Source organism: Protopterus annectens, chromosome 15.part0 (assembly GCF_019279795.1).
Source record: "Protopterus annectens isolate FY-2018-M chromosome 15.part0, PAN1.0, whole genome shotgun sequence".
Lineage (NCBI taxonomy): Eukaryota > Metazoa > Chordata > Ceratodontiformes > Protopteridae > Protopterus > Protopterus annectens.
Window position 1 is genome coordinate 43,782,943 of NC_056749.1, and position 8,373 is coordinate 43,791,315.

At 45.2% G+C, this 8,373-nt stretch overlaps 1 protein-coding gene across 1 annotated transcript in view; it reads left to right on the forward strand.

Moving 5' to 3' along the window:
- TMEM35A (transmembrane protein 35A) overlaps nt 1-8,373 on the forward strand; it is a 133,747-nt gene that overhangs the window by 82,584 nt on the left and 42,790 nt on the right. The gene's annotated exons all lie outside the window — the stretch shown is intronic.

The following is an 8,373-nucleotide window of genomic DNA, read 5'->3' on the forward strand; positions in this document are numbered from 1 at the left end:
CGTACCAAAATTCAAGATGCTCACATTACAGCAGCTTCTTCCCATGCTGGGCAAGGAGTCTTGGCTGGTAACATTGGACCTCAAGGAGGCATACCTGCATGTCCCAATCAGACAAAATTGCAGAAGATACCTCAGATTTCTTGCAGGTTCAACCCATTATCAATTCTCTGCATTGCCCTTTGGCTTATCTACTGCACCCAGAGTATTCACGAAATGCCTGGCATCAGTAATTGCCTACTGTAGACTTCAAGGGATACAAATATACCCTTATTTGGACGACTGCCTGATCCAAGCGGACAGCAAGCGCATACTTCTGAAACATCTGGCTTTTGTAATAATGTTGTTGAATTCTCTGGGATACACAGTCAACAAAAAGAAATCAAGGCTAATACCCTCTCAGAAAATAATTTTCCTGGGTGCCAACTTGGACACAAACACCCAGATGGCCTACCTCACGCCAGAGAAACAGGGGCAACTAACTCAATACTTCAGAAAACTAGCAAATTTCACCAGGCTGACTGCAAGGAAAATCCTGCAGGCTCTGGGATTCATGGCATCTTGCATCCTACTAATCCTATGTGCAAAGCTGCATATGAGGAAACTTCAATGGTACCTGAAAAACCTATGGTCTCAACACAGCCATAGTTTGGAAACAATAATACCACTAATTCCATGTCTTCAAAAGGAATTTCTGTGGTGGGCTCAAGCATGCCAAACAAACACAGGTCTCCCATTCTGCAAGCCTCAAGCAAATCAAGTCATCACAACAGACGCCTCGGACTATGCCTGGGGGGGCGCACATGACAGATCGGTGCATTCAGGGCAAATGGTCCCAAAACGAAAAGCACCTTCACATCAATCAAAAGGAAATGCTAGCAGTAATAAATGCTATTATAGCTTTCAAAGACCTTCTGCATCCAGGTCAACTATTGATAAGGACAGACAACACCACAGTAATGTGGTACATAAACAGGGAGGAACCCATTCATACCCCCTATGCAGGCTGGCCATGTCACTTTGGAACATGGCTCTGGAATTACAAATTGAACTTCCAAGCACAGTACTTGCCAGGCAGGGAAAACACGCTGGCAGACAACCTAAGCAGAAATATGACAGATCCACACGAATGGAATTTGCATCCTCAAGTTTTTGCAGAGATAATACAAGCATGGGGAAGGCCAGACATAGATCTCTTTGCCTCCCACAAAAATCACCAATTAACAAAATTCTGCTCAAGGACTTATCATCCACAGGCCTGGAGAGTGGATGCTCTCTCTTTCAGTTGGACAACAATGACAGTTTATGCCTTTCCGCCTCTTCCTCTGCTGCCCAAAGTTCTATTAAAAACCAGAGCAGACAGACCAAAGATGATTCCCATTGCTCCAGACTGGCCAAGACAGCACTGGTACCCACTCCTGAGGAGCCTGACGCATTCCCCACCATGGACCCTACCTCTAATGCCTCTTCTTCTGACTCAGCACAGCTTCAAAACTCTTCACAGTCAGCTGAAAACACTCAAGCTGGCCGCATGGAAGATTCCTTAACATCACAACAGACCCTACTCTCCAAGGAGGTGCAGGATGTCATTTTGGAGGCCAGAAGGCCATCTACTAGAAAAGCTTACTCCGCAAAATGGAAACGGTTTTGTGCCTGGAATGAGAAAAAGGGCCAGAATCCTGGAAAACTGAATTTACCTCAAATATTACAGTATCTAGCTGAGCTGCTAAGCAGTGGACTTTCATTTTCCTCCATCAAAATCCATGCCTCAGCCATTTCTGCAGAATACAACACTGATCAACCTTTATTCTCTCACCCCCTCTTAAGACAGTTCCTCAGAGGGGCTAAGAATATAAACCCCCCCCAAGGAAACAACCAATACCTGCTTGGGACCTCAATTTCATTCTAGAAAAGTTGACCTTGCCTCCTTTTGAGCCAGCTGCCTCAACGTATTTGCAATATTTGTCTTGGAAAACAGCTTTCCTTCTGGCTATCAGCTCGCAGGGTATCGGAACTACAACCCCTCATGGCTGTGCAGCCTTTTATCATCTTCCATCAAGACAGAGTTTCCTTACGAACCAACCCGTCCTTTATGCCAAAGGTGGTATCCAGGGTAGCTTTGAATCAGGCTATCCACTTACCTACCTTTTACCCTAATCCTCAAAACAAAGGGGAGAGACTACTACATTCCTTGGACATCCACAGACAGCTGCGTTATTATTTGGACAGAACAAAGCCTTTCAGAAAAACAGAACAGCTCTTTGTGTCCTATGCTATAGGAGCTCAAGGGAAGCCAATTTCCAAACAGACAATCTCAAAATGGATAGCCCACTGCATACGCTTTTGTTACTCTTTTCATGGTAAAACTGTACCTGCAGGCATCAGATCTCACTCCACAAGGGCCACAGCTACCTCTGCAGCGATGTTCTTCATCTCACATTGCTGCAGTCCTTACACTTGGGTAGTCCGCTGTCCTCGGTCGGCCCGAATATCAAAGTATTAGGCTGACGTCGGTCAAGGCGCTTAAGACTGACATCAGGACGTCAGGGTACAAATGCGCATGACCGACGTCATATCCTTAGTCTTTTTTGCCGCATGGTCCGATGCAGAAGCAGCGTTGCAAGTGCCGTTCGGCGTTCTGAAATTTTTCGAATTCGGAGTTTCAGACCGAGTCAAAGTTGGCTAAGTACCCGTTGGAATATTTTAGTTTTTTCTTGCCTCAGTGGTTTACCGGATGTCAGAAAAAGTGAATAACTGTATTTCTTGTGGGAAGCAGATACCGCATAGGGATTATCATACTTTGTGTATTCCTTGTTTGGGGCCTGAGCACGACGTTGTTGGGTGTTGCTTTTGTGCTAGGTTCAATAAGCGCACTATTAAGCGAAGGTTAGATTGTGCCAGGTTGGTCTTCGGGAAGCGGTGCAATTATATTATGCCGTCGGATGCTCCGACGCCCGCTTCTTCGAAGAAGTGCAAAGACAAAGCAGCTAAACCCAGGCAAGAAGAGTCGTCCGTACTGGACGCCGGTTCTTTAGAGGCGTCAGTGGAACCGGTGGTTCTGCCGGAGGCTTCTCTGGAGTCCCAGGGGGAGACTTTGATATTGCAGGATGTGGCCTCTCAGGAGGCAGGTCAGGCTGAAGGGGCTTCTCAGGTTACTGTACTCCCCTCCCTTCCTAGGGTGGTTAGGCCCTCTCCTTCTGTTTCCAAGGCTTCTCCCAGAGGCAGGCCAGGTTTAGCTTCTGTTGGTGTCACTCCTAGTTCAACAGGATCTGTGCCCATGAAGCACATGCTTAAAATGGCAGAAGATTTAATTACTTTGATTAGAGGTTCTTTGCCCCTCCTGATAAGAGGCCTAGGGTGGAACCAGAGTTGGGGAGTTTTGAGCAGGCTTCAGATGTTTCAGAGTCTTCGGCTGAAGACTTGCAGGAGTACTCTCCTTATTCTGATTCTGATGCAGATGATTCGACTCCTTCTGCTTCTCCTCCAGAGGATTTTTCTTTTTCAGAGACTCTTCATTCCATGAGGGAGCATTTTAAGTGGGAAGGTCAGGACTTCTCTGATTCCAGGAAAAGGCTTAGGGAATTTTTGCTTTTACCCCAGCATAGGCCTTTAGCTATACCAGCTGTTCTGGATGTTGTGGAAGATGTGTTTGCAGAGGCTTCACTTAATCCTGATTCTTTGCCTCCTGCTCCTGTTAAACTGGATAGGTATTACAGGGTACCTGAGGCTCACTCATAAATATCTTTATAAGAGTCCTAGGGTGGACCCAGAAACTGTTAGTCAGGGACCTAAGGGTGTCAAGGCCTCTGTTGTAAAAAATCCGGTTCCTCCTGATAAAGAGGCCAGAGCTTTGGATAGATGGGGAAAGAAGGTCTATACTTCTTCCACCTTAGCTATGAGGGCTTTGAATTGCCAGTTTCACATGTTGAAATATCAAAACTATCTTCTTTCTCAATTGAAGTCTAAGGTAGATGCTCTGGCGGAAGGCATTGAATGTAAAGAATTACAAGATTTGGTACATGTCTCTGAACAGGTGGGTAAGCATTCTTTACAATGTGGTTTTGATGCTGTACAGGCCTCGTCTAGGGTGGCTGCCACTGGGTCAGTTCTTCGCAGGCACGCCTGGCTGAGGGATCAGAATTTATCTGACCATGTTAAGACAAGGATTTTGGATGCTCCTTTACAGTCTGATGTGTTGTTTGGTTCACCTGTGGAGTCAGTCTTGAAGAAAATGGAAGACAAGGCTAAGTCTATGCAGGCTGTTAAAGATTTTTGCAAGTTCAGCCTCCAGTTTAGTAGGAATTGGCCTGCTAAGGGGTGGACGTACCTTTCTTATGATTCACAGTCTAGGGGTAGATCTAGACGTGGTAGGGGCAGAGCTCAGAGCTCCTTCAGACCTAGAACAGGGAGTTCACCTGCACAATCTTGGTGAGGGCAGGGGCCAGTCCTTTCGTAAACAGGCCCAATGACCTACCTTTTCAGCTGCCAGATCCTTCTTGCCTGGCAGCACCTTTGGGAGGAAGGTTGGCACTCTTCAAGGAAAATTGGAGTTTGATTACCCAAGACAGATGGGTATTGGATATCATACACCAAGGTTACAGGTTTTATTTCCATACCTTGCCTCCTTTCAAAGGCATGCCGGACGTTCCTCCTCAGCAAATACTAGAGGCTCACAAACAAATTTCTCTGCTGCTCCAAATAGGGGCCATACAACCGGTCCCTCTGCCAGAAGTGGGCCTAGGATTTTATTCTCGCCTGTTCCTAGTACCAAAGAAGGGGAACACGTGGAGACCAATTTTGGATTTATCTATCCTCAACACTTATCTGGACATTCCCAAGTTCAAAATGTTGACGTTACAACAGCTTTTACCTCTGCTGGGCAAAGATCATTGGATGGTGACTCTGGATCTCAAGGAGGCTTACCTTCATGTTCCTATCAGGCTAAGTTGCAGGAAGTATCTGCGCTTTTGAGCTGGGACTTCTCATTATCAGTTCTCTGCATTGCCCTTTGGCTTATCTACTGCCCAGAGTGTTCACGAAGGTTCTGGCTCCAGTGATAGCTTTCTTCAGGCTAAGAGGAATACAGATCTATCCTTATTTGGACGATTGCCTGATTCTGGCTCAAGGAAGGGACGAACTTCTTCATCATTTACAATATGTGATAGCAGTGCTAAGATGCCTGGGGTATTCTGTGAACGAAATAAAGTCCAGTCTAGTACCCTCTCAGGACATGTGCTTTCTGGGTGTGAGACTGAATACAGCATCCCAGATGGCCTTTTGACCCCGGACAAACAAAAGAATCTTTCTCTTTACTTCCATCAATTGTCTCATCAGTCCAGGCTGACTGCAAGGACAGTCCTTCAAGCCTTGGGGTTCATGGCATCTTGTATTCTGGTGCTTCCCAATGCCAAACTGCATATGAGGAAGCTACAATGGTATCTCAAAATGTATGGACACAGCACTGCCAAGATATGGACACTGTCATTCAGATAATACCTTGCATTCAAAAGGAATTTTTGTGGTGGGCTCAGGAATGTCACCTAAACAAGGGACTCTCTGTGACCCGGCCAGAGGCGAGTCAGATTCTAATGACAGATGCCTCAGACAAAGCTTGGGGAGCTCATCTAAATGGAAAGTGGGTACAAGACACGTGGCCTGCCAGACTTCAACATCTACATATCAACTTGAAGGAGATGTTAGCAGTCCAATTTGCATTGATAGCTTTCAAGGATTTACTTCTTCCAGGGCAGGTGTTGGTTCTAACAGACAACACAACTGTCATGTGGTACATCAACAAGCAAGGGGGAACACATTCTTATCCTCTATGCAGACAAGCAATGATTTTGTGGGAGACTGCTCTCAGTTTACAGCTAAATCTTCAGGCAAGGTTTCTGCCGGAGCACAGAACTCCTTAGCAGATGTGTTGAGCAGACAAATTATGGATCCCCACGAGTGGAAATTGGATCCTCATGTATTTCAGAAATTGACAGTGTTATGGGGAACTCCAGACATAGATCTGTTCGCTTCTCCACTAAACTACCAGCTGCCAAAGTTTTGCACAAAACGGTTTCATCCCACAGCTTGGAAAGTGGATGCTCTTTCATTCAATTGGAGCAATCTTCATGTGTATGCCTTTCCACCTCTGCCTCTCCTCCCAAAGGTACTCCTGAAGGTCAGACAGGACAAGCCAAAGATGATTTTAATAGCTCCAGATTGGCCTCGACAGCACTGGTACCCATTACTGAGAAGTCTGGTACGGGAGCCTCCATGGCCTTTGCCTTCGATTCCACACCTGCTGTCTCAGGAGAACAGTCATTTACTCAATGTCAAACTTCACTCTCTTCACCTAACAGCCTGGCATATTCTGTTTTAAACCCTGGAGGGTCTCAGCTTCCACAGCAAGTTTTGAATGTTATTTTGGAGGCCAGAAGGCCTAGTACAAGGAAAGTGTACGCAGATAAATGGAAGAGATTTTTATTTTGGAGTACAGCAAAGGAATTTGATGTTTCTAAGCCTAATTTAAGTGTGGCTCTTCAATATCTTACTGAGTTACTGGACAAAGGTTTGTCCTTCTCTTCTATTAAGGTTCATGCTGCAGCAATTTCTGCTCACTATGACTGTGACCCACCATTGTTTTCTCATCCTTTGTTTAAGCAATTCCTTAGAGGGGCAAAGAATATAAGACCCCACGTAGAGCTCCTACTCCTGCTTGGGATCTCAATTTTGTGTTGGAGAAACTCACTCTACAACCTTTTGAGCCTGCAGCTACTGCCGAGTTGAAATATTTATCATGGAAGACGGCTTTTTGTTGGCCATTACCTCTGAGAAGGGTTTCTGAATTACAGGCCCTTATGGCGGTTGAGCCTTTCTTAATTTTCCATAAGGATAGGGTATCTTTGCACTAATCCTTCCTTTATGCCTAAAGTGGTTTCTAGTGTGGCTTTAAACCAAACTATTCATTTGCCTACTTTTATGCAAATCCCCAAAATAAAGGGGAAAAGATTTTGCACACTTTGGATATACACAGGCAGTTGCGATATTATTTGAGCAGAACTAAAGGGTTCAGGCAGTCTCAGCAGTTATTTGTTTCATTTGCTTTGGGTTCTCAGGGCAAGCCTGTGTCAAAACAAACTATTTCTAAGTGGATTGGGTTTTGTATTGCTTTCTGTTATTCCCATCATGGTAAGGAGATTCCAGCTGGGATTAGGCCTCATTCCACTAGGGCTACTGCCACTTCTACAGCTTTTTTAAGGGGGGTGGCAACTAAAGATATTTTGGAGGCAGCTACTTGGAGCTCAGTGCATACTTTCTCTAAGCATTATCACCTTCCACTTTACTCTAAATCTAGGGCTGGTTTTGCCACTGCAATTTTACAGGGCATTTTGGCAGCTCCTACTGCTTTATAGTTTGCCATCCTCCCTTATCTCTGCTTTGGGATTCTACCCAAGTGTAAGGACTGCAGCAATGTGAGATGAAGAACATAGTACAGTTTTGTACCTACCATAAATGTAGATGTTCGAAGAGCCACATTGCTGCAGTCCAATTTACCCTCCCTCCTTCCCCTCTGTAGTTAGAGGCGGTTGTGTGGTTTGGGTTGTAAATATTGTGGATATTGTATATATTGTACATATTATTAGTGCAGGGGTGGTTGGTTGTTTTTTGCTGTCTTTTGGTTTTGACCTTTCTTTTTAGGGTCTTCTGACATCTGGGGCAAGAAAAGACTGAGGATATGACGTCGGTCATGTGCATTTGTACCCTGACGTCCTGATGTCAGTCTTAAGCGCCTTGACCAACGTCAGCCTAATACTTTGATATTCGGGCCGACCGAGGACAGCGGACTACCCAAGTGTAAGGACTGCAGCAATGTGGATCTTCGAACATCTACATTTATGGTAGGTACAAAACTGTACTTTCCTCAGAGGAGTTCCTACCAAAGATATTTTGGAAGCAGCCACTTGAGTTCTGTGCATACCTTCTCCAAGCACTACCACCTACCATTATACTCCAAAACTAGAACAGGCTTTGCCACTGTAGTCTTGCAGGGCATCCTGGCTCCTCCTAGTTCCACCTAGTGCCTACCACCCCTTTCTTAGCTTTGGGATTCTACCCATCTGTTATGACTGCAGCTGTATGCACGATGAACATAGTACAGTTTTGTACCTACCATAAATGTAGATGTTCGAGTGCTAATACAGCTGCAGTCCAGGTTTCCCTCCCTCCTTCCCCTCTTGGGACAGGCCTATTGGCTAACACCTCCTCATACAACCTGATTGGGGTATTCATTTATGGTGTATTTGCTTGCAACTACTGTATTTTGATTATATTGCATTGCTTTATTACATAAATTTATGTATTGCTTTCCTTCTGGGGGCACCT